Genomic DNA, 27,692 nt, shown 5'->3' on the forward strand with positions numbered 1-27,692 from the left:
TGTGGACGGTAACATCATTATTATCCCACTTCACCTATGAAATTATCCCACTTCACCTGTGAAAACTTTAATAGCACCCTTATCAAACATCATCTCTGTGAGAACTTAAACATCAATATAATCAAACGCCATCTCTGTGGGGTCTTCAATCTCATTTTTATCACACACCATCTCTGTAGGGACTTTAATACCATTATAAACACACCATTGCTGTGGGAACTTTAACATCACTATATTCAAACACAATCTCTTTGGGGTTCCAACACCATTTTTATCACACACCATGTCTAAGGGGAGTTTAACTGCATTATGATCACACACTATCTATGTGGGGACTTCATTGTCACCATTATCACACGCAATCTCTGTGAGGACCTTAAAGTCATGATAATTACACAGCATCTCTGTGGGCTTTTGAACATCATAATAATCGCATATCATCTCCTCAGGGACTTCAGCATCATTATCATACTCAATACATTAACTGAAAGGTGGTCTTCTATAGTGAACCTTTGGCATTTTGGTGGTTTTATTGCATGAGACTTTACTAGGTTAGTGGGGGGATCATATGCAAAACCCGACTCCTCAATGCCAGTATGGTTCTGTGTGGTTTGTGACAGTGGCACTTCGATTTCTCTCTTTTAAAAGGGGAGAGCCCAAAATCTATTAAATGACAGCGCTGTGATACCTGATTAGCCACTGCTTTGGGGGTGATTGAAATAAATAGAGATGAGAGCTTTGGCAAGGCTCCCTCAGGTTAATTTGGTATTAATAGGCATAAGGCTGCCATGTGTGTAGAGGAATACGTGTGTGTAGTGTACGATAGTAGGAGAAGGAGCGGTAAGTCATTTTTGATGGGGAAGGGGAGATGCTTAATGAGGACAACCATTGAGGAGTTCAATACTAGACTCAAATGTTCAGTTCACGTTTTAGTTGACCTCTGTGTGACCTCTGGGTGGACTTTAAAAATATTCCTATTACACACCATCTCTGTGGGGACTTTAGGGTTAACATAATCACATACCATCTCTGTGGGGACCTAAACATCATTGAAATTACACACCATCTCTGTGGGGACTTTAGGGTTAACATAATCACATACCATCTCTGTGGTAACCTTATTTTCTCTACGTATACATATGTGTTTCATATTTTTTGCATTTTTCTGTATTTTGGTCGCAATTAAATGTACCACTTTGACATTTTCTACGGTAAAATGACAGGTTACCGCGGCTAAGCCTACGTGTTTAACATCATCATAATTACACACTAACATAATCACATACCATCTCTGTGGGGACCCAAAGATCACTGAAATTACACAACATCTCTGTGGGGATTTTAGCGTTATCATAATCACATACCATATCTGTGTGGACGTTATTTTGTATTTTATCTCGATTTATATAGCTGCTTATGGCAAAGCGCTTATTACACACTGTCTCTGTGGGGACTGGAGTGTAGTCATAATCACACACCATCTCTGTGGGGAACTTAACATCATTATAATCACACACTATCTCCGTTGGGACCTTAACTTGATTACAAGCGCACACCATCTCTGTGGGGACTTTATCATGATTATCGTACCCGATCTCTGTGGAGAATGTAACTTTTCCATAATCATAGATGAACCCTTTGGGAAAGTTAACTCCACTATTATTATACACATTCCAAAAGAAGAAAGCAACACCATTTCCATTCCACCATTTCTAAAGAGGATATATGAGTGAGCAGGGAAGATGAGGTCTGTGAAAGAACGAAATCTGAATCTAAATTCATGATTCCTTTTTTGCCACAGTGTGTGAGCCTGGGTCAATCAAGTCATCTCTTGTGTCACAGTTCTCTTTTTCTGGAACATTTTTAACGTTTATAATAGTATTTAATGCCAGAGACCAAGTGCTTTTTTAAGTTTCAAATGCAAATTAAACATCTTATGGGAAATGCAAAACCAACTGAATCCATCTGTTGTGATACCCATAATGCAGGCAGATACTCACATGTAGATATAAAATGGTATAATGTATACTTAGTACTATAAAGTAAGCATGTTTACATTTGCTTATGATGCCCTCCATCCCAAATGAGAATAATGAAGTAAGCCCCCACAAAGATGGTAACACACGTTAAAGTCCCCGCAAAGATGGTGCATACATGTGAGAAAAAATAAGCATTTTTGCAAATATGAATTTCCTGTGTTATTAATTTTTTCTGAACATAATTCTGTTATTAGCCCATTTTTATAACATTGGGAAGGGTTAGTTCCCACAAGGTAGGTTTCCGCACATAGTCCTCACAAGGTAGGTAAAATGTGTCTGTGTGTGTAGCAGCTAATGCCCAAGCACTTAACATCATCATAATTACACACTGTCTCTGTGGGGACTTGAATATAGTCCTAATCACACACCATCCCTATGGGGACCTTATCATTAATGTAATCACACACCATCTCTGTGGGGACTCTAGGGTTATCATAATCACTTACCATATCTGTGGGGTCCATATTTTGTATTTGTATTTCTTGTATTATATTTAGATTTATAGAGCGGCTAATGCCCAAGTGCTTAGCATCATCATAATTACACACTGTCTCTGTGTGGACTTGAGTATAGTCCTAATCACACACCATCTCTATGGGGACCTTATCATTATTGTAATCACACACCATCTCTGTGGGGACCTCAACATGATTGCAAGTACACACTCTCTCTGTGGGGACACTATCATGATTATCGCACCCGATCTCTGTGGAAAATGTAACTTTTCCATAATCAAACATGACCCCTATAGGAAAGTTAACTCCACTATTATTATACACATTCCAAAAGAAGAAAGCAACACCATTTGCATTCCACCATTTCTAAAGAGCAGATATGAGTTAGCAGGGAAGATGATGTCTGTGAAAGAATTACATCTAAATTTGAATTCTTTATTCCTTGTTGGCCACAGTGTGTCAGCCTGGGTCAATCAAGTCATCTCCTTTGTTGCAGTTTTCTTTTTGGAAACATTTTGAGTGTTTATTATAGTGTTTAATGGCAGAAACTAAGTGCCTTTTTAAGTTTCACATTAAACATCTTATGGGAAATGCCAAACCATCAAAATCCATATGTTGTCATAGCTATAATGCTCACATGTAGAAATACAATTGTATAATGTATATTGAGTACTATAAAGTAAGCATTTGTCCATTTGCTTATGGTGCAATCCATCCCAAATAAGAATAATAAAGTAAGTCCCCACAAGGATGGTAACACGCGTTCAAGTCCCCACAAAGATTGTACCGTACACGCGAGTAAAAAATAAGCATTTTTGCAAATATGAAGTTAGATCCTGTATTATGAATTTTTTCTGAACATAGTTCTGCTATTAGGCCATTTCTAGAACTTTGGGAAGGTTTAGTCCCAGAAAGAGAGAGAGAAAGAGAGAGGGGGGGTGTGTGTGTGTGTGTGTGCGTGTGCGTGTGCGTATATAATGCAGCTTGTTAGCTAGGGCAGCCAGAGCCGAAGGGAAATGAGGGTTAGGGTAGATGGGAGGAGGTTGAAAGATGGAGGAGCAACGGGTGGGGGGTGGGGGGTGGGACTGGGACAAGGGGTGTAGGTTTGTTAGGAGAGTAGTGTGGGGAGTAGGTAGAGTGGCAGAGAGGGTCAATGGTCTGGTATCTGGAACGCCAGCATGCAGCTCTATTCTCGGATGTGCGGGGCATGGTGGAAAAGAAGCTGCAGAGGACTTCAGATGGTGGGGGAGACGCCAAGTGGCAGGGGTTCTGTTTGTTTACTAAGACCTAGTGATGGCACGAGGGAGGCAGGTGAGATGCACGTGCAGGGGGTGGAAGAGTTCAGGGATGGCAGGGGGGGCTGGGTGAGGTACAAAAGGAGTGTAAATGTGGCCGCACCATTATCGCTAGGAGTTCACGTCAGTTGTGATACTCAATAGAGCTAGAATTAAAAGTGGGGCCTGGAAAGCAGCTAGAAGTCAAAACAAACAGTGCCTGGAATATGCAGATAGAATTGGAGAATATGCAGAGCCTTAAGTCTACCAGGACTCATCTATGATGTGGGATACGCTCAGATCCAACAGTGGCCATGTAGTGGCAGTTACCTAGATGATACAGAAGTTGTACTGCGATATCGCACCTGGAATTAATGTGAATTCAAACCTGTGTGCAATAGTCTACGCATTGTGGGAATCACCTACATTCTAAAGAGACTCAGCTACAGCTTAATCTAGGTGAACTGCTGGAGCAATGTTTCAGAAAAAAATAAACTTGCCCTGATTCACCTAGAGTGGAAGATCAGGTGCAGCAGAGTTTGACCCGATGGCTAACCAAAGAACGCAGCTATGTACACTGTAACGGTAGTTATAGCATACAGTGGGATACAGTACTATGCTAGGGTAGTTTTTTTGTATAGAAGTGGCAGTTTTTTGGAGCACAGTAATGGTTGTGTTCCCCACCCCTACCACCTAACCTGGTGGTAATACAAGAGAGGGTCATTATCAGGCTTCCATGGGCGGACACGGGATAGGGTCGGCCCTAGGGGGCTTCCCTTTGCCTTTGGCCCTTAGCCAGCTGCCCAGGCAAGGCTGCGCTGGGGCCTTCACTGAAAAGGGGTACTTTCTGAAGGAATCCTCCAATCACTGGCCGGGTGGGCGTGTGAGGGGCGGGTAGGGGGCAGAGGAGGGATGCCTGCAACAGGGAGCAGTGGGTGAAAAAGAAGTACAAATAAATGAAAATGGAGGATTGGTAGGATGGAGGCTACTTACCAACAGAGAATTGGAAAATAAGTAGCCCCACATGCCTCAAGGCCAACCATTTCCTTCACCCCTATCAATCTAGTTTCAGACACAGATGCAGCAAATAAACAACTACCATCAAGGTGATAGTCAATGCTCTTAAAATCGTGGTTGATGGCTATCCTTGCCTCCTGGTTCTCCTTGGTCTCTCAGCAGCATTTGACATGGCAGATCACCAGACACTCATCGATATTCTACAACTCTACATGGGGGAATCAGCAAGATCATCTTCAGCTGGTTCAAATCCTACTTTACTAACCGCCAACAATTCATTCCACTTAATTACTCCAGTTCACCAAATCTACCCATCACCTGTGAAGTCCTGCTAAGATCCACCCGCCTCCTACCCACTGATCATCAATCTTTACATAGAACTCGGAACCCTCAGGGCTCCACACAACATCCACCAATACCAAGATGACATACAGCTTTACTTGAAGATATCCGCAATTGAAGACATTCACAGGCTCAAGGCCTACCTCCCATTTATCCGGTCCAAAATGTCCAGTGCTTTCCTGAAGCTCAACCCCTCCAAGACTGAATTCTTACTGCTGACCAACAACACCGATATCCATAGCTGGCTCTCTGCTATGAAACCCAAGGTCTTCACAGCCCAGCTGGAAACCTGTGCCAAGTCCCTCGAGTTTGACATCGACAGACACCTTTCCTTCAAGCAACACATAGCACAAACGGGTTGGTACAAACTTTCCCTCCTGCAGAAAAACAAGCCCTTTATTCTACAAAACCTCTTCAGATCTTATCTGCATTGTCGGCCCTTTCCCATATGGATGGTGCAATGCCATCTTCTGAAAGGCCTTCCGGTGAATACCCTTGCGCACCTCACGGCCACCTCCCACCGCCAAGATGGGCCTTACATGCTGCAGCATAACTCAAAGGACTCTGCAAATTTGACCACAACACTCCAAACCTCATTAAACTGCACTGGCTCCCGTTGCAAGCATGCATCATCTTTAAATCCTGCTGAATCATCTACATCTCTTTTCAACTAATTTGAAACCTGGTGTGTGTTTTTAACATCTTTGCACCCATCTAAGGTACTTTTCCCAGTGCATCTGTTCTCTTGTTTGCCTTGGCTACTAGGCGGCCTGGTGAGTCTGTATTCAGATAGTGCTGTGCACCCCCTACTCTTTCTTCCCACTATCCTCCGCCACCCCTATGGCACTCACTTTCCCAACTGCTATACTATCACCCATCTTCCACTGTGTCACGAAGTCTTGAAGAAAAAAAGCTTTAAAAAAGAGATAGCCTGACCGTGAAGTACTCTGAAGTACTGTTTGCTGCGGGCGGGTGCCTGATACTCTGTGTGCTGTTGTTGTTGGCCTTCCATGATTTTCTTTTAACTTTGGAAAATCCGGATGCAGTTAGGACGTCCGAGTCTGCAACACCTATTTGCCTGGACTTAATTGAGTGACATTACAAAAATAAGGTGACTTTCCACATACGTACGCTTATTTAATCGCACTGTTTTCTAACCTTGTCTGGTGCCGTGCGCACGGGTTAGCTTATGTGTTGGTATTATAACCTAAAAGTCAAGCTGTTGCTTTCACGTTGTGCTGACTGGTTCTATTGAAAGTGCAATCTGAATGGTGCCGTTATAGTTGTATTTCCTATTGTCAGCCATCCTTTCTTTCTTTCTACTTTTAAGGTGTGTTTTCGCCACGTGAGCCCGCCCCCTGTGCGTGGGTCCGCCTCTTTGGACGAAACAAATAGCCTGGCCCGGGCGCACCCGCACCGTGAAGTACTCTGAAGTACTGTTTGCTATTCGCGGCGCGGAGTTTGGCTTAAAGCATCTATTGGCGGTATTCCGTGTGCAATAATCCTGTGAGTCAACGTGTATGAAATTATTTTTCGTTAGATAGGAATCTTCTGGGGTGAAAATTGTGTACTGTATCTGTTTATTGTAAAGTATTCTGGGCCCTCACCTTTCCTCATATCTATTGTGTTATGGAGTTGGTCTTGAGAAATGGGAAGAAGCGGAAGGAGTGTCCGTCTAAAACACTTCCCACGATAGAATCCCCAAAAAATGTAAAGAAAATAAATAAAATAGTCCCTTAACCTCACTTAATAGGAAATCTTCATTCTTATCTATGTCAATTCAGTCTGAGGAAATGAAGCCCAAAACTGAAAAGAGTCTCACACCAGAAAGTCAAATAGCATTAGTTGGTCCAAAAGAAATATGCTCTTTAAAAAAAGCAAATGATGACATCACAAATGATCCATTTTCTGTAGAGGATCACACACTTAACATACAAAAAATTGTTCATGATAATAAATACCTTCCCATTTCTGACATTTCCATGCTTGCTCCTGTAATTATGTCTGACATGGACAAAAGAGTACGATTATCTCTTGGTCCATCAACACCAGTTTCCACACAGGGATTGCGCATGGAGCACGTACATTTTCACAAATCAAGTGTCAAAGAGTCATGTTATCCGTGCGCTGACCCGGAAAAAAAAAAAAAAAAAAAAGAGAAATTCTGTCCAAATTCCTTTGACTAGTTCGCCTACAATGAAATATGTTTCTAGTTTGAACACACAGAATCCAACCTCTGAAAAGAGGAATTTGAATACATCGATTCCTGTGTTTAACTTCTCTAACGTGCCTGAACTACCTCTATCACAAGAAAATCGTGAAGAAGACCTGCTTGACCATAAGATCAACGGCCTGCCGATATTCCCAAGAATTTTAAACTTGTTAGATCGTGGGCATGAATATTCGCACCTTCTATTGCAGGAGATAAAAAGGGGCCTGGCGACAAACACGCAAATAGCAAAAATTGAAGGATACATCATGGGGCAAGAAGCTTGGCAGGTATATCATGCGGACTGTCTGGTAAGAGCACCAGCAACTACAAAAAATGACTTGTTACGCTCTGATGCCGAAGTTGAAAAAAAACATGTGGGATCGCAAACCTTGGATGAGCCGTTCCTTTTACACGGAGTCCCAGTGACCTTTGCACAAATACTTCAATGTAAAGATGAGCGGGGAGTTGATAAAAACGATCCCTTCAGATGAGGACGAAATTGATTATCTAGAAGTAGCAAAATTGAAACATGACAGACTACAAGTTGAAAAAATCTTGGTTCAGATGAACTCTAAAGACAAAATTTTGGAAATACTCACAGTGGATCAAGTATCCAATTTGAGTACAAGTGTGGCAGAAATCCCTCCTGATAGTCCTTCGCTTTTGCTTAATCTCATAGAAAAGGACCAATCCAATGGAGTACAACAAGATTTACTTCAAGAAGAGCTAAGAAAAATCACCTAAAAGCTCTAAAAAGAAGACACAAAAACAAAGGAATCTCGGCGCTTGGAGAGAAAAAAAAAATGCGGGCACGATCTAGTGAACTGTCTAGCGAGAACACAGTACAAACAAGACCTAACAAAGGAGAAATTCTCGCGGTCCCCTCTGAACAAAAATTAAACTTAAGCGATCTGAATGAGGAGAGCAAAAATGCACTGCAACTGAAGTCCTTAACGACTCAAGTATCTGTTCCGAAACAATTGGCCTCTCTGATGAAAAAACATAAGCTGAACTTGAGTTCTTCTAGGGATGAGCGGGTTGATAATGCAGGAAAAGTTTGAATAGAAACAGAACCTATTTTTCACACCGACTCTATGGTTCAACCCTATTTAACCTCGTTTTTCACAAATATTTCAACAACAAAAAACTGATGGTTTTAACAGAAATGAAAAATTGAAATGCAATGAAGGAATTTCAGGAGAGAAATTGAAATGCAATGAAGGAATTGCAGGAGAGACACCGAGTCCTTTGAGGCAAGAGGAAAAACGACCGAAGGCTGAGCCTTCTAAGGAAGTGATTGAAAAAATAGCTTTATTATTGGAATCAATCCCGAAAGATGAAGGGGCCTGTATAGACATCCACATTAAGCAAGGTCAATTGATCGAAAATAAACAGAGTACGTATGAACATGCTCAAATTTTTAAACCTGCAATATCCTCAGCCTTGGTTGTGGATAACGGACCAGTTGAGAACGCACAAAAGGTAAATTACAATCAAGAAAAGGGTGATCTATCAAATATTCAACATCAATCATGTGGAAGTGTATTAGAAGTAAAGAAAGAGGTCGCAGAAGTTGAAAATCAACTAGAGTTCCCTTCTGAAGATGTATCTAGTCAAACTTTCCTGCAGTTTCAAAATATACCTAGCGAAATGAAAAACACCATTGGATGGAAGAGTGACGCCAAGGTCAACGGGATGGTACCCATTAATCGATCGTTCTTAATGAATGCGCTATATTAAAGATTCCATCATTAAGAAGTTTGGTAACAAACGACATTGAGTGGATCAGACTGCTAAATGAGAACAATAACAGGATGTTGTCCAAAATGCCATCGCCTATAATTGCTAAATTGATCTGGGACCATCAGAGCGATCTCTTGATCCTTGGTCTGGAAATGGTTGGTTTCTCTCAAATAAAAGCAGCCATGGACTTTCTGGAATTTCAACCTCCCCCACTGAAATTGAGCATTGATTCTACAGATTCTACATTTGGTCAAAATAGTTCAAACAAAAATATGATGGAACAACTCTGCCCTTACAAATGCCCTAAATGGGCTCAAATGGCTCGAACCATTGATTAAAACGGTTGTTAATACTAACACGCCTACGGCCATGTCATAAATTGATGACCTTACCATCGTGTCATGGAATGGTTGTGGCCTCCTGAATTTGATGAAATGGAGAGAAATTATAAAAACAGAGTCTCTCCCCAATATTTTATTGATACAGGAGACTATGGCTATAAACAGTGTAGATATTGATGGCTATGTTGTGTGTTCACATCACGCAAATAAAGGGTTAGAAGGTAGACCCACTGGTGGTCTAGCCATTTTGATTGATACAAGGCTAAACTTTACTATCAATAATTTGTATGAATCTGACCTGTTTATTTTGCTGGACATTTCTTTTAATGTGAGGGAGAATGAAAATCTTTTTTTGATCTCATTATATTGGAACCCTGTCCAATATCATATTGAAAAAGCTTGTGAAATCTTGGGTGAAGTTCTTAATGAGGCTAAAGCACCAGATCCTGAAATCCTTATTGGAAGCGACTTCAATGCTTCCTTTGGATCCAATGTCAAGAACATGGGTTCCAATTCTCCTTATTTCCAATCCTCTTTACAAAAAGGAAATGTATGGAGTAAGTTTCTCAAAGCCTGGAATATTCATCTATTAGCTCAAGCTGATACTCATATTAAGTTTACATGGAAACGTGGTATTGCAAATTCATGGATTGATCACATATTTTCCTCGAAGAGGCTCTCTGGTAGACTTACTAAAGTTAATACCCTCAAGATTAGCTTGGAGGATCATGTTATGATCACAGCGTCTATTCTCAATTACTTTACAACGTGTCCTCCGATCAAGTGGTCGTCTGTGGTGGCCAGTCATAATGTCGAATGAAAAAAAAAAAGTCAAATACAAAAATGTGGGGAAAAAAATGTCAAAAAAAAAATCCAAATGTGTTTTTTTTTTATTTGTATGTTTTTTTGGCTTTAGCTAATAAAAATAAATGGGGGGCTAGGGGGAACTCCCCCCCCATTAAAAAAAAGAAAACACACATTCGAACTTGACATTTTGGTATTCGACTTTTTTAAATTCGATTTATTGACTATAAACCGTTGTCCGCTACATGCAGGAAATTCACAACTCTAGTAAATAGAGATTTCTGGAAATGTAAAGTGGGAAATCACAGTGGCAACGCAATAATATTAAATTGGAATTGCAAGATGATTGCCTCACATTTGGCGAATATTTCACTGCTCAAGGTTGGGCAAGATTCCATTAAAAATGTTGGAGGATAATATTGTTTTACGGTGGTGGCACTAAAAAGAGAGAAAAATGTTGATCTTCGTGTAGCAAAGAAGTCCAAGTTGAGTATCAAGTCTGAATATATTTTACGAATATGCAACTATAAAAGAGCATTAAAAGGAGATTTGTGTTGCAAATAAATGACATCAAATCAAAAATTGGTGAACTTATTATGTAACCGTAAAACTAAAGACATATGGAACATGATAAGATCCATATACAAAGTACCTTTACGTGAATTTGACTCAGGTATTGATAGAACAACCAGGACTTCTTTCATTCTTTCCAAATATGCACTTCCCGAAGATTTTAGATCTTTTGAACAACCACCTGAGTGCCAACTAATTCCTAATGTTTGGCCATGGGGAAAGAATGATATTCTTGAGGCAATTCAGAAATTAAAGGGTTCTAAATGTGCTGGTCCGGATGGGCATCCCCCGTGTCTAATCAAGGATGATCCATTATTCTGGTCTTCTATTTTTCATATCACGTTTCAAGAAATATTTCGGTCTAAAAGGATCCCTGATTCATGGCTTACATCAATCATTATTCCAATTCTTAAAAAAGGGTCAATTGAAGGTCCTAACAACTATAGACCGGTCGCGATTATTGATGTTGCAGCAAAAATATTTGCCCCTTTGATTCTACAAGAGCTCGAAAATGTCTCCCGTATCAATGACTCTTTATGCCCTTCGCAAGTTAGGTTTCGCAAAGGGATGGGGACTCCTCTTAATGCGGGTCTTCTGGCACACATCATTGCACATTCCACCTGCCCTACCAATAGTCCTATTTTTGTAGTGTAAGCGATATTCATTCAATCAACACTACAGCTAAATCAATGCCTAGTCTGGGATGCTGAGGAAAACCCTTATTGATGTATTTTTATGTCCAGTTCAGTACTCTGGATGACAACCCTTGTATAACACCCCCCTCTTAGAATCCCTCTGACCCCACTGAGCCAAGAAGTAGGTTTGTTTTGCAAATTAAAAGGTTTATTTGGACAATTCAACAATATCTATCACACTTTTATAATATATTAATATCTGATAGTACACTGAGACATATGATGTGGATCCACAATGGGTAATGTTACAGTGGTACACTTGATTACTTAGGAGTAGTATAGAGGATGAGGTAGCTGAAAATGCTTTATGGTTTCAAGGAAATGCAATGAGGAATAAAATGCAGTACAGAAATACTTGATATGATTTTAGCAAAAGATAAGATAATCACTTTTTCTCTGGCAATTCACCCCCCTTCCCTATGCAATGTAAGAAATGGAAGGAGATGGAAAGAGGAGCACACAGTTCTCAGGAATGCAATCAAATACAATACGAAATTCAGTTCCCCCCCAGCAAGCTTAGAGGAAACAGGTAGGAGTTTGAAACACAGGCCCAAAATGCTTTTTAAATGTGATGGCAATGGATGGGAAAATGTGCCAACTGATTTTAATTCGCTCTAGAGATTCAGGGTGAGTGGGAGATGCGTGTTGGTATTAGTTCAGGCTCACTTTAGCAATGCTCTATGAGTTATTACCAAGTTGCAAACGGATTTTAACAAAAGAAAGAATGGAGCTGCTATTTTGACAAGTGGAGAAATTGAGCCAAAATCGCGGTAAATTTCGCGAGTGCGTAAATCGTGATTGCGGAAAAAGTATAAGGAGGAGGACGATTTAATAAAGGTAGATTTTCGGATTTAAAGTAAAACTCAAAATGACAGGTGACAGCTTGCAGCTGCAGAATTGACAGGTGACAGTTGTGCAGCTTTAAAAATGACAGATGACACGATTTCTAGGAGGCTGTTCTACTTAGGTTGAAATAGTTTGGATTATATTATTTTAACTAAGAGATTGGTTCTGCACAGTTCTGCTAGGTACTCACAATATCAATTTGAAATAGGCCTCGTCACGGTCTGGTCAGGTTGGACGGGTCTTCCGGCGGGTGGTTCTGAAGTCCCGGCTATCTGGGTCAGCTCTGCTCTCTGGGTCTGTCAAGCACCGGATCTGCTCACAACGGTCTGGTTTGTGGTTCTCTCGGGTTCCGGATACAGCACTGCTTTCTGGATACTGCTACAGGTTCTTGCAAAAATTCAAACAGCTCGCCCGGCTGTTGAATAGTTTGGTTGGTTTTGAGGCCTGCTGAAGAGGATTCAGCTGGTGGATTCAGGCCTCTCTGCTATAAATTCTGGAGTTAATTTCTGCTACAGGTTCTGGAGATTGATGGATTTGAAGTCTGGATCTCTGGATGTGAAGTCGTCGGTCAGCATGCTCCGCAGCAAATGGAATTGAATGTCTCTACCTGTCCCAGCAGTCTCTTTTTATGTGTTTTGAAAATGGGTGTGTGCCTGGGCCTAGCTAAGCCTGCCCCTCTCTACTTGTCATTGGCCCAATTCTCCACTCTCCCATGATTGGGGGAAGGAATTGGATTGTCATCATGATGAGGTCTGTTTATGTGTCAGAGGATCCTCCCCTGGTCAAGTTGCACACAAATCTATTTCTGACCCAAATACATATTTATCTATGTACCATTTTTCTAATATTATAGGTCCAGTTAACATATTTTGTGTAGCACCAAACCATCCGATCCCTGTCTTTGTACGATGTTGTGTCCACTGATGACAGAATTCTCCCCTTTTCATCCAGATAACGACCTCTAAACCTTTCCAGATTTTACACAAATGTGCACCAGGGATATGGGTTACAGATGATAAAGTGTCAGATTTTTAACATGCATACATTTGGAGTAACAACCTTTTTTCCGCTACTATTCCCAGGAACATACCACAGGGTCCTAACGCCTCTTAAAATGTGCACAGAATAATGATATTATTTATATAATTTTGACAGGTCCGTACTATGAATTATCCATCTTTTTAAAAGTATGCCCTGGTCAAAAAGGTGTGTGGCTTCCCACATCACATGGTGGAATAACTGGTTTATCCACTTCCCCCAAGCCAGCTTGTTCACAGAGGCAAAGCTGCCCCCCAGTATCTCCCAAGAGGAAGCTATTTTACGACGCCCCCAATATAACATTTGCCTGAGTCAAGGAAGTTGCATTGTTCTGTCCCTTCCAGTTCCCAGGTGCTCCACCCCTAATCTAATCAGAGAGGTGTCAACTCCTTTTGGTGGGGAAGCAGGATGCAGCTAGGCCTGGGAAGAGTGGCCGAGCAGGTTTCTCCTGTCGGGGGTAGTTGTCAGGCAGAATTCAGCTAAATGTCACTTTAGTTCCCAGTTTAAATCAAACTTACAATTTTTACCTATACATTAAATAATTACTTCCTTCAAGTCATTTCAGAATATAGTTTTACATTCTTCCACCTCTTAGCAAGTCTTTCCTTGGCCTGGTTTTGTTTCATTTGTTCAGTTTTACACAAAAGTCTGGTGGTTTTAAAACGCCGGCTTTCTGATAGTGGCGAGTACCGGTATTGCAACCATTTTTGGGATAAAGAAAATGAATTCCCCACAGTTCTGAGTTGCTTTTTGGCAATCAGCATTGCCATTCCCAATGGTTTCAGGCTACTGTGTGTGTAGCCCAATGGTGGTTTTAGGCAGTGCCCTCCTGTGCTCACAACATAGGCAAAAATGGGTGGCAGCCTATTCTTCATGTTTTCCCTGTGCACTCTCTGGGGAGTTCTGGCCATCATGATGTTTTCCATGCCAGTACTGCACAGTTTTATGGTAGGGCTTGGATGCATGGGTAAAAACATCCCACAGTAGCATCCCTTGATTTGAAAGCAGCCTTTGATGGTGTAATAAGAGGTAAATTATGGGAATAATTGCGTAAAGCTAAGTTTCCTCAATATCTTATCACGCTCATAGAAATGTTGCCTTTCAAGACAAATTTCAAAGTAAGAATCAATCGGGAAGGTTCCCTAACGCAGGCCATTCCATCCTTCACAGGGGTAAAACAAGGCTGCGATTTGGCAGCCATTCTTTTCAATCTTTATTTAGCCGATATTGAAGAGTTATGGAATATGGATAGATCTTTTTCAATTTGCATTGGAGCCTTCTTGTCCTGGCTAGCGTACACAGATGATATTCTTCTTTTCGTTCGTACGCAGTCAGGTCTTCAAACAAAACTTGAAAGCTTTATGCAATATTGTAAGATTAATAATCTGTCCGTGAACCCACAAAAATCCAATATTATTTTTGCTAACAAGAAAAAAAGTTCAGCACTTCATATGGAAATTCGGTTCTTCTCCCATCGCAATCTGCCTGAATTTACCTTATTTAGGGCTCATTCTAACTAAGACTACGTCTTACAAAAGAATGAAGGAACTATTAACAGTGAAAACAATGCCCCTAAAATGTCAAATGAAGATTTTGCTACAGAAAATGTGCACATTTTCTTTAACTCCTCTCTTAGAATTTTATCTGAAAAAAGTTGAAGCTATTTTGCTGTATGGAGTTGAGCTTTTCTTACACGATCTGGGTTCTTTATTGGATCAACTACAAGGTCAGATCTGGAAATACACATTAGGTTTACCACCATCTTTGCCTAATTCTGTTGTCAGACATGAACTGTGCCTTAATTCGCTCTCCTCTAGATATAATAGGCGCTTACTATTGAATTTTGCAAAAATGATGTTTCCTCTCAAAAACTCATTATACATTGGGCTAAATAAAATGTTAATAAATAATAATCCTCCTTCTATGGTTCATTTTAAAGAACGAATGCTGTGATTGTTGGAAAAGGTTAACCCCTTAAGTGCGACCGACAAGCCGGCTCGTCAGTTTAGGCACTCTGTTTTCGAGCAAAACTGTAATCCAACCCCCAGGCTATGTGAGGGGGAGGTCCCCTCTCACTGCCAGGGAGCTGGATTACCTTCAGTTTCATGTCAGCGTGCGTAACGCACGTCGGCGTGAAACTGAAAGTAAATTCCCCGCAGCAGCCATTTTAGGCTGCTACGGGGAAGAGAGAAGGTAAGAGACCTTCTTGCTCCGCCTGGATCCCTGGCTGTATTTCAAGCCGGAGCACGAGGCGGGTATCGTTGGAAAGGGGCGATCCTCCCCTTTCCAACGATACCCATTGTGTGGCATTGCTGTGTGATGCTGGAAATGCATCGGAGGGACAGGGCCTCCGTATCCTTGTCCTTTACTGCTTTTTATTGTGGGTTATGTCGCGTTTTCCGCTCAGGAGTTCATGTGGGACTCCTGGTGGTGCAGCTCTTTCTTTTGGTTTGGTGAACGGACCCGTGGGATACCCTTATGGCACCCACGGGTGGGGGGGTACAACCCTGTGCCCCTAGTGTATGTTTTTGGGCACCTGTGGGTGGCCCGCAGAGTAGGGTATGGGCTGGTGGCAGCTCCATGCTGAAATTGACAGGTGCGTGGAGTATCTCCATTTTGGGATACCCCGGCCCTGCCATTGGGATCCGTTGATTCCTGATGGAAAACAAGATGGCCCCTGTGGCCTCATGCTTTCTATTCCCCATTACCTTGTTTTCCCAAAGTCCTGGGAAGCCCTGACTCTGTCCCTTCCCCCTGACTGACTGTTGGGTGGAAGTGCCATATATGGTGTTGTTGTGAAGGCCCGGCCAGACTGGCTGGAGCCTTCCCGGTGATGTATGTTGTGGGTACCTCCTGTGTGTGTGACAAATATGCATTCTGTGTTGTGGATGTCTAGTATCTGGTGGTTAACACAATGACTGAGACAGCCCTGCCTGAAACCGGTATGAATGCAGCTTGGAGTGTTGAATGGCTCGGTACTTGTCCCAATACACATAACTTGTTGTGAGTGTCTGGAGAGAAGTGAATGGCCTGAATACCTTGTGTGCCTGATTGGCTGCCTGCCTGCATGATGCCCGTAGTCGTGATTGAATGCTTGAGTGTGACCCAGCGGAATGAATGGGAGATCAACAGTATATCTGGGGACCTCTCACTGCTAGGAATCGTGTTCAGAAGCTGAAGTCCACTACGACGAGTAACTGGATTAACTGACGCTTGACCTTGAAGCCCTGCTGGACGAGAAGAATTGCTGTTGCTCTCCTTCACAATCTGAAAGCTGCTGTGCCTCCAAGGACTGACCCAGAGAGGACCTGGTAAGGCGCCCTCTTCCCGAGCTACGAGGGACCATCGTGCACAGCTGATCTTTGCCAACGCTCCCTGGTAGACAGACCTTCGACAGGCTGCCGATCCGATACGGGGACTGCTGCGGAACTCCAAGGAGAAGCACTCGGACTGTTGTCCGCCACTGTCGACGACCGCCGTCGCTGACCGGAGCCACCGTGCTCCCCCCGGGGCCTAAGAACTTCAATTGATCATCGGACGCTCTCGTCTGCATCGTCACCCGCTCGTCTCCCGCTGGAGAAGGCCTGACCGTCGACGCGCCGAGGAGCATCCACTGGTGGGTTTCCCGCCACCTAAAGACCACAGAGACGCCGACGACTCAACGCCCTTGCTGGGCCACAGTTCTTCATCATCTCTTTGCGGTCCAGAACTATCGTCACTGAGGTGCCCCGCACGCCTCTTCCTTGCAGGACGCCAACTCTCTGTCGTCGATGAGCACCGCTAGGAACGAAGCTGCCACTTCCCTGCCGTAGTTCACCCTGTTCACCATCGGACGTTCGACGACCCGTGACTCCTGCCTTAAAGGGAGGGCACTCAAGAAGGGCTGTCGATTCCCCGACACCGGACACCAAGTTCCCTGACACCTCTCGACGATCTGTGGCTCCCACCTGAAAGGGAGGCCCTCAAGAAGGATCGGTCGACGCATCGTCGGAGAACTCTACTCCACCAGGTACATTGGGGGGGGTAAAACCTTAATAGGAAGAAGTGAGACTATTGAACATATGGACTGGGCTTGTGCGATACATCCTTATTTTACAGGTTGCCCAGGTGGGGGGGGGGGATCTCCACACAGAACTGTGCCTAGGGGTAGGGGGTCAGCATTCTGCCTATTGTTTCAACCATCTTACGTTCCTGCCTATCTCTATTGCTGGTTTCCTCGTTATTAATCTGTGTGACATTTTAACCGTACAGTTTATGCACTTTAATGAGATTCGATAACATTAGTGGTACCACTTTAGAATTGTATATATTTATCATTATTGACTTCCGAGTACAAAGTGCGTTATTGTGATCGTGTACATACCTTTGAATATTAATTATATAAAGACTGTGTTTTCAGTAATACAGTGTTTGGACATTCCTTTGTGGGGGTTTGGGGACTACACTGTACTTAAGAACCAGCCCGCATCACCTCCTGAGAAGCTAGGCCTTGATTGCTCGTCCATTGCTACCGTATAGAGAATCTTGGCTGGGGTCCGCTGTGCCTCTCCTCTACCATATAGAGAGCGGAAGTACAGACACCCCCTACCAGTCTTTACATGCTGCCTGCGGATAGGGCGCAGGCAGCAATCCCACCAGATCAATACAGATCCGTTTGTGACGCGGATGCATCCCTCCATGGCGTCAGAGAGGGGGGGGCCCACCTCATGCATCCCTCCCTGGGGTCAGATGCCCCTTCCTAGGAGCAGATATCTGCCCCCAGGGAGGGTTGCATGAGGTGGGGCCCTCCATTTGGGGTGGGGGGGTGAGTGCCACCCACCCGTTGCAGTATAACATTCGCTGCCAATTTAGGGTGGCCCTCAGCCCCCCCTAAAAAGCAGCCTACGATTTTGTATTATTTTGTTTACCCAACTTCGCTTGGCGCAGATGGGTACATTACTGTGCCAATCTGCCCCCAGGGCGCCCAAACCCTACTGCCCTGTACATTGGGGGGCCTGTCCCACCATTTTCCCGGGCCCTCTCCCCTCACCCCAAATGGAGGCGGGGTGTACCTCACGCAGCCGTTTGTAGGAGGCCCAGGGAGGCCTGCATGAGGTGCCCCTGCCACCCATTTGGGGTGAGGGCCCCCAAAAATGGTGGGACAGGCCCCCCAGTGGGTTTGGCACCCCGGGGTCAGATTGGCACACCAATGTGCCCCTCTGCACCAAGGCAAGTTTCGTAAACAAAGAAAAAAAATGGAAAATGGTGGAACGCTTTTTAGGGGGGGCTGTGGGGCACCCCAAAGGGTCTGGGAAGTTTCTAATGGGATGGGGCATTGACCCCCTCCCCCCCAGCCGCAATGGAGTGGGTGCCATGTCATGCAGCCCACAATTTGTTCATGTGTGCAACCTACAGATTTGGACCTAGGGTGTCGAAGCCAGCAAGGAAAACAGAGAACCCCATGCATTTCCCAAAAGAGGACACCCGTGGGAATGCGCAGAGGTCTGACTTGCGCGAAGCGGCCCAGAATTTATTACCCAGAACCCCAGACAAAGTGAACATTGTGTTTTTTCCCCACCAAATATCACACTTTGTCAGGGATTGTGGCTAATAAAAACTGGGGCAATTTGCGCAAGGCAGACCTCTGTGGATTCCCACGGGTGTCCTCTTTTGGAAAATGCGTGGGGTTCCCCGTTTTCCTTGCTGGCTTCGATACCCTGGGCCCAAATCTGTAGGTTGCCCACATGAACAAAATGGGCAGTGGAGAAAGGCTTGGGGTTACCAGTGGGTTACCCTTTTCCTTTTGCGCCCCCGGTAGGTGCACCCACACATGTGAGGTACCGTTTTCATCGGGACACCTGTGGGAACGCGGGAAGATAGGCCATGTGTTGTTGGGGGCGTGTTTCGATTGGTGAGACGAGCGAAATCTGCGGAAAATGTGTTTTTTCCCCTAAACATTTCGTACTTTGCAGGGGTGTCTGGGTAATAAATTCTGGGGCGATTTGGGCATATCATACCTTTGCGGATTCCCACAGGTGTCCTCTTTTCGGAAATGCATGGGGTTCCCCCTTTCCCTGTTGGCTTGGACACCCAAGGCCCATATCTGTATGTTGTGCCGGTCGGCAGAGCGTCTCAAATTCCGGTCTGAAAACAGACTTGGGGTTACTGGTGTTTTATGCTTTCCCCTTGGGGGCCAGGTAGGTGCACCCACACATGTGAGGTACCGTTTTCATCGGGACACCAGTGGGAACGCGGGACAGTAGACCATGTGTTGTGTTTGTGTGGTTTTCATAACGTTTTGACCCATTTGCTGGTGGCCTTTGTCACACAACCCTTTCATTTCCAAAATGTGACCTACATTTAGTCACTGCTTTAGGCACCATACACTTTTGTAACCTGCACAAGTCACCTACCCTTGAAAAGGTCTGCCTGTGCTCTTTCAAAAAATGTATGCTTGCCGTTCCTCACCACATTGGTTTTCCCGATTTACACATGCTAAATGCATCTGTTCAGGCCGTGAGCGTAAAACTCCTGTGTACCATGGCTCAGTGTTTGGCTTGTGGTATTGCTTGTTTTGTAAAACACTACAAAAAATGTGTGCTCTCCTAACTGCAAGAGTCGGGGGAATGTAGCGGAGCATTGCTTTTCTCAAAATTCATAGAAGCCATTGCCGTACCAAGCCAACCATGTCCAACACATACCTTTTTTTCCCGGCCATTTTCCCGCTTTTCCCCCAATCTATGGCAGTTTCCCCTACCTAGTTGTTGCCTGACCTACGCAATCACCCCTTCCGAAACCTTGAATTTTGTCTACTTTTCAGAAATACTTGCCTTTCTGTCCTCCAATTCGGCTTTCCTATCCTTTTCTTCCATTCCGTCCATGCATGTCCAATTGGCAAAAATTGCCAAAAATTGCCTACCTCTCACAAAACGGTTGATAACCACATCAAAATAATTTTTTTTTCGTTTCCACTCAACCTGTTCTTGAAAGCCAGGAAATTGGGGAATTCAGCACAGCAAGCCATTCGTTCCTAGCTCTTACAAGGAAAAAAACAAATCATTTTATTGGCATTTTTGAAAAAACCCAAAATTTTCGCCCTTTTTGCTTATTTTCTCTCACCCTCCCCTACAGCAACCTAGGATTCCTGGGTGGTGTTACGACCGCCTACATGTGGGAAAAAAAGGAGCCAAATTTGGCCGAGATACCTCATGTAACAAAAAAAGTTACAAGCCATTGAATGGCCACATAACGAAATCACCAAAAAAGGTACTGGCACAGGGGAGAAATACCCATGGCACTTAAGGGGTTAACCTACCTGTTGAAGATTTGGAGTTTTTTCAAGGAAAGATTAAGAAAAAACTATTGCAATGTAATGGGGCTGAAACTTGCTTGAAGATGGAAATGTATTCCTCATTTGCTGAATATTGCAAATTTACTCATAAGCAGGTACCTTGTATGTCCTATTTAACTCTTTGTCCTTGCTCTAATGTTCAAACTTTTATGCTTTTCCGACATATAGCCCGATTCATGGAATTATTTGCGTGAAAAATGCAGATTTGTGCGCCTCTTTGCCCGAAAATCCCCGTTTGAAATATGGGGATTTTCGGGCAGAAAGGCGCGCAAATCTGCGTTTTTCACGCAAATAATTCCATGAATCAGGCTGTTGATCTATTCCATACACGAATTAGAAAAAAACATTGGCACAAAAATGCATTGGACCATAATAATGAATTATGTCGATTTTGCAATTATGCACAGGAGACTTTAAAACATCTATTTATTTACTGCATTTATTTTGAAAACGTGTGTTGTACAGTTATGAACTCTTTTGCGCAAGCAAACACAATTTCAGCTAGAGAATGGATTTGGACAAAATATATATGGGGCTCTACTAATACTTCTATAATCAAAACAACTAAGCTGGCAAAGATAATTGAGAATGAAATTGAAAGAGTTTTCTAACTATATATATGTATGGGTACAGTTACATACGGGTGCATTCTCTTTTCTGAGAAATGTATCTTGTGGATAAGCTATTTTATGTCATAATATGTTGTGTTGGTTATTGTATTTATGTATTGAATTATGAATTATTTGTAAAGGTCTTTTTTGACTAAAAACAAATTAAGTTTTATATTAAAAAAAAAAATTAGAAAAAAAGATAGCCTGACCTCTAACCCTAACTGATATCCTCTTTTCTGTCCCCTCTCCAGATCTATGGACTCCTCATCTCTCTACTCTCTCTCCTCTCACATCCTGAGCCATTAATAGTAGCACTAAATGGGAAGTCCTCTTGGCGGGCTTCGCATCATCCAGGTGTATCATTAAGGTCCATCACACAGGCTCTATCTTGGTTCAGGGTCCTCAACCCAACGTCCTCTTCGGCCAGCGCCTGCCGTCCCTCATTAACTTCCTCCCCACTCAGTCTTCCTCTCTCTGCCCCCACTTCCCCATCCGACTGGTGTACCATGCCCCTGTACCCCTCCTCGGAAAATCTTCAAAAAGGTGGAGACCTCTTGCATCTAGCCACGCTTAATGTTCGTTCTGCTATCAAACACACTGCCGATATCTGCCTCCTTCTAGAAAACCTTGACCTCAATATCATTGCTCTTACCAAGACGTGGTTCAAGGCCAGCTCAGTCACTGCTTTTGACTCCCTTCACCCCGATGGCTAGAAGATCATCTCCAAGCCTCGCTCTAACTGGGCAGGCGGTGGGGTTGCCCTCATCTCCCGTGAGTGGGTCCCTTCTTCCCTCATACCCACCCAGCCCTACTCTTCATTGGAGAGTCTCGTTTGCAAGTTGGTCATCTCTCCCACCAGCTACAGGCCACCAGACTACCACCCTGTTCTTCTCTGAATGGGCCGATTTCTCATCCGTTCTACTCACAACCACCTCTAAACTCCTTCTCAATGGCAATTTCAACATCAATCTTCAATCCTTAATCATGGCATCCACTCTCTTCCAAGACCTCTGCACCTCGCTCTCCCGCTCCTTTCTCCCCTCTGGTCCTACCCACTCGGCTGGACTCACTCTTGATGCCTTCATCCACAGTGATCTTTCACCATCCTCCCCACCGATCACCACACTCTCCCCTCTCCTCTCAATTGGGTCCTCTAGGCCCTCTGATCGCACCTCCCCCAGTCCTGCCAACCTCGTTTACAAACTTTCGCCTGATGAAACGAGTATCAGCTGTTGCCTTTGAATCTTCCTTCGCCCCCCTCTCCCCCACTAAAGACTACCTCGGAGTCTGCTCTCAGCAACCTCCATCTAACCACTAATAATACCCTTGACATTCTTGACCCAGTCATGAGGATCCGCCTGAAACATGCCTCCAAACTTAACACCTGGTACGACTCCGAACTTGCAACCCTGAAACGCAAGTGCAGATTTGCAGAATGGGAAGTGGCAGACTTCGGACTCACCCTCTGACAAACTGGCCTGTCCAAAAGGCAGTACAGACTCTCCATCCTCACCAAGAAACGGGCCCTCATCCAGGGTCACGTCGCTGGTGCATCCAACAACATGGCTGAACTCTTTAAAATCTGCAGGGAACTAGCCAACCCTTCCACGGTTGTCTCCTCATCCCTTCCCTCCAAGGCCCTCTGCAATGCACTGGCCACACACTTCACAGCAAAACCTCAGGACATCCTGCGCAGCTTGCATCCCTCTCCTCTTGCCGCACCCTCTGCCTCATATGGCCTCCCACCCTTCCTCTCCTCCTTCTCTCCCATGACATCTGATGAGGTCACAAGTTGTCCGCTCCATGACGGTCTCTTCCAAGCAGGTCTCCCCCTGATCCTCCAGAACCATTAAGGACAATATTGTCTCTCTTGCCCCTGCACTCGCCGATTTCTGCAACCACTCTTTCTACTGGATCTTTACCCTCCTCCCTCAAGCACGGCCTTCTGAGCCCCATCCTGAAAAAGCCTTCTGCAGATCCGTCTTGTCCAGCCAACTACCGCCCCATATCTATCACCCCCTTGTTGGGAAACTCTTGGAGAAGCTGGTCTTCCCCCCCAACGGACCGAGCACAATGAACTGGTTGATTGCCTTCACGACCACCAATCAGAAACTGCTCTTCTGAACACCGGGAGGAACTGCTTGCATCTCTTGATTCCAACTATCCAGCTGTTCTCATTCTACTTGATCTCTCCTCTGCATTTGACACAGTCCGTTCCTTTCTCATAAAATGAGCTCCACAATACCCTAGGTATCTTGGAGCGGGCACAGGACTGGCTGATCTCCTTCCTCAGTGATCGTCCGTCCCAGGTTATTCTGGGCTCTTTCTCCTCCCCCACCTCCATCTCCACCTGTGGTGTCCCCCAGGACTCCAACCTTTCTCCCTGGTTTCTCACCTATATTACTCCACTTGCACACCTCATTTCCACCTTCTCCCCAAACTTCCAGTGTTATGCGGATGACACACAACTCTTCTTCAAAGTTCCCTCTGATCCCCTCCTTACTCCCAACTCCCTACCTGCCATTCAGCCCTAGTGTACCTCCAATGATCTCTGTGTCCACGCCAGCAAGACTTGAGATCATTCCTACTTGGACTCCTGCTCCCCTTTATGCCCCTCACTCTGGCCATTTTCTATGGGCTCTCCTTCATCTGAAGCCAGAAACCTTGGAGTCATCTTCGACCGACTCTTTCCTTCATCCCTCACATTCAGGACCTTGCCAAGAAGTCCCACTTTCAACTCCACTTCCTCAAAGGAATACTTTCTTTATTCGCTTTCCCCCAGAAGCTCAATGTCTCTCGAGCTCTGGTTCTCTCTAGGCTAGACTACTGCAATAGCCTTTTCCTTAATCTACCCTCTTCTTCTCTATGACCCCTCCAGCTAATCCAGAATTGGGCAACGAGACGTATGCTTGGCTTCAAGCGCAGGGACCGCTTCTCTCCAGCCCTAAAAACTCTCCACTGGCTCCTGGTTGCTGCAAGGATCACATTCAAATCCCTCTGCATCATCCCTAATGCTGTTGAGGGTCAGGGACCACGCTATCAACAACTTGCTCTAACTAAATACTATCCCACCAGAGCTTCACGCTCCTCTAGCACCAACTCTGTGTGTGTCAAGTGCTTCGCTAAACAATGAGCTGATGGATGATCTCTTTCCTCAGCAGGCTCCCTCCTATGGAACAGCCTCCCCCTTCCTCTTGAGCTGTATCGCCTAAAGTTCTGGAAACTCCTCAAGATTTTCCTTTTCACCTCCACCTTCCCCTTCCTCCCTCATCTGCTAAACCCCACAGTTGATAAGATTTGGGACCAGGGCCCTTATGTGCAGGCCTTCAGATGAGGTGCGTACCAGTTCTTTTTACGCATGAAAATCTTGTAAATACGACAGCTTTATTATTTTCCTGTGTACATTTACACACAGGGTTAGAGCAGAGGGCAGTGCAAAGGTCAGGTTACTTGACAGAAGGCTTCTTTTGATTTTTTATCTACATGGATGTAATTGCAAGCCACCTCTGAAACAGAATGTATTTCTCTGAAGCCTTTCAAAAAAGAAAACTGTACACTGTGATAAAAGGAATGGTTTCTTTCCATTCAGCTTCAGTAGCACTGTGCATATTTTCCTAGAATTTTAGGATTGTATAATTAATAAGATGGAAAACGAAGTTGCAATTGAGAATTAATATTTTGGTGCAAATTATGCTTTTTTTTTTACAGTGAAAGCAAACCAGTATTGCACAATTGTATTTTTCAGAGTTCCGGTACTATGTGCATAATCATGCAGAGGCAGATCATTTTTACACTATAGTTTTTGCACACATCGGCTGGATGTCAGATACATTTTCCTCTCTTGCAAAGGAGAAAAGTCATTTTTACTCTGTTAAAATCACATTTACTCTCAAAGTTTAAAAATAGGGAGTAAAATACTCCCACCTCAAAATATTATCTGGAGCACTGCTTATGTGTCCACCTGGGTCCTGGCTGCCAACACCCAATCAACTACAACCTCTGTGCGCCCCTAGCACTTGCCTAGGCTCCCAGTGGCCTATGCCACCTCCCGTCTGCACTTATTTATTGTCAGCTGACTACTCCACCTAGGCACTTACAACTTCACACCCCCTAGCGCTTCCCTCTTGATACACCTAGATCGTACCCCTCTACTCCCTATTCCCGCCTCTCTGCACTTGCATATTCTGAATGCTCACAGGGCCTAGTAGGTGCACCTCTACTTTTCGTTGTTCCATTTTATTTTCACTTCCATGTTCCCTCCCTTCTACCCTGTGGGCGCTTTGAAACAATTTAATTGATGTATAAGTGCCTTACAAATGCACAATAAATAAAATACAAGGCTGTCATCCCTTCAGTCCCCAAGCTACCCCACTGAGAAACTTTGCATCTCCGGAGGGCTACCATCCACTAGAAGTAAGGACATGTCATGACTTGAATTCTGGTTCCATCCTTCCTGCACCACCGGAAAACAGGTATTTTCCATCTACGCACCAACACTCTTTGCCCCCACTCCGAAATCTCCTTCCCTTCATCACCACACTCGCTTCTACATTTCAGGAAGGAGCTCCAAAATCTCCTCTGCAAGAAATGTCTCCGCCCGAACACATAGGTCCACATATCCGCCACTCCACACCTAACCTAACACTGGGTGAGCCGACCCACCTCAGTTTCCTTACCTGGTTGCTTGTAGATCCCTTGCTGCCAAATTGCCCACCCTGCCCCATGGTTAGCTCCCCTCCTTTGTATCTCTGCTTGCCTCACTGTGTGCTACCTCCTACAACTTGTAAAGCGCTGTAATACTTCCCAAAGTTAGGTCTGCACTCAAACATCATATTCATAATAAAGTGGCATACATACACAGCATTTCATTGTTACATTAGCATGTGCCTAATTGTTGTTATGCCCAATTTGTACAAAGTACGTGTTCATGGACATCACGCAAAATGTGAATGAAATGTTCCACAGTCGCTGCAGTTTCCTACTGAAAAAATTGCCACCATCCGATACGTCACACATCGGCATTTGGATAATGAGCAAATAGGCAAAATGCATACAAAATCGTCCAAGATCTAATAACGTGTATACATTTTCATTCAAATCAAATTAATTCGCTGATAATTTCTTATTAAAACCCCAATACATTCTACCAATTATGAAAACTACGTGTGACCAATGTTACTGGCCTAATGAACTTACAGGTGCACCAATTGCCACATTGTTTTCCAAATATTCCTTGGACAATAACCGCAAACCCTCGGTAAAAGTACTTTAAATGCTCCATGTTTGGGCCATAGTCAATGGTTGTGTGTGATTAAGAATGCCCCGTTTGCCAAAAATATTCCTAAACATACCTTGTAAGCACCAAGTTAATTTCATATTCACCTGACTATATCACTATTAATTTGTGCCAATAGGCAAATGTGGGTCATTGCCCAAAGAAGGCTCGGGACCAGTGCTATACGCCTGTGCTGGTACATGTGGAGGGAGGGATCCAGTCAGGGTGGTGGCTACTGTCACAGTTCTGATGAGAGCTCCTGCAGACAGAGGACTGCAAACACAGCTAGGGCGAGGGTTGCCGGAAAGAGTTAGGGTAGGGCGAGGGTTGTGGCCAGAGTAATGGCAAAGCTAGGGCTCCAAGCACATAACATGGCTGGTGAGAGCTACTAACAAGGGTAATGGGGGTAAATGACAGCTTGAGGAGACTTTTGAGAACTGAGACATAGGTAAGTTCACATGCTACAGGCAGTATGCTGTCCGAGTTGGGTGAGGGCAAGACGAAGGCAGAATAAGTAGGCTGCGGATACGGGCAAGGAAGGACCACAGTGGGGTTGCGGAGCAACAGTTTCCAATAGGAGTTGTGAGGGATGATGACAGACCAAGAAGACGTTGAGTAGCATGAGAGTCTACAACCAGCGTGTGACCACAGGCGGGTAAGGGCAATGGGGGGAGAGAAGACCACAGTGAGATAAGACTGATCTGCGGCATGGCACAGAGGTCGACAACAGTCAGAATAATGAAAGAATCGCAAAAGCATCGCGGTATGACGGTCCTTACCTCCGAGTGTCCAATCCCCGCAGCTTGCTAATACTCCTCGGTCTCCCTCTGCAGTCAGTGCAGGGAATACAGTGGCCAGTTCCCATTACAGGAAACGACAAGAGCAGACGCTCTTTCCACGTGATCGCACGTACCACTGGAATCGCACATGACAGTTCCTGGCCCCGCCCACTTTGAAATCCCCTTGTTTTCGGCCACGCCTCGCAGTTTGACAGCTTCTTGCTTGCAGTGCCGGTAGCTCGGGAGTTCTATATTCCCATTGGTCAAGTTCGGTATGATGGGCGGGACCGGGCAAAAGTAAATACAATCAGAAGAACT

The 27,692-nt window shown here is 44.3% G+C and overlaps 1 protein-coding gene across 2 annotated transcripts in view; it reads right to left on the reverse strand.

Annotated features, from left to right (window-relative positions):
- OSBPL8 (oxysterol binding protein like 8) overlaps window positions 1-27,501 on the reverse strand; it is a 2,810,514-nt gene extending 2,783,013 nt beyond the window's left edge. For both annotated transcript variants that reach the window (XM_069629380.1, XM_069629377.1), the window contains exon 1: window positions 27,375-27,501. The gene's annotated coding sequence lies outside the window, so the exon portion shown is untranslated. The remainder of the gene's footprint in view (window positions 1-27,374) is intronic.
- Window positions 27,502-27,692: the final 191 nt, after the last annotated feature.

This window comes from Ambystoma mexicanum, chromosome 12 (genome assembly GCF_040938575.1).
Source record: "Ambystoma mexicanum isolate Mex_15411 chromosome 12, UKY_AmexF1_1, whole genome shotgun sequence".
Taxonomy (NCBI): Eukaryota; Metazoa; Chordata; class Amphibia; order Caudata; family Ambystomatidae; genus Ambystoma; species Ambystoma mexicanum.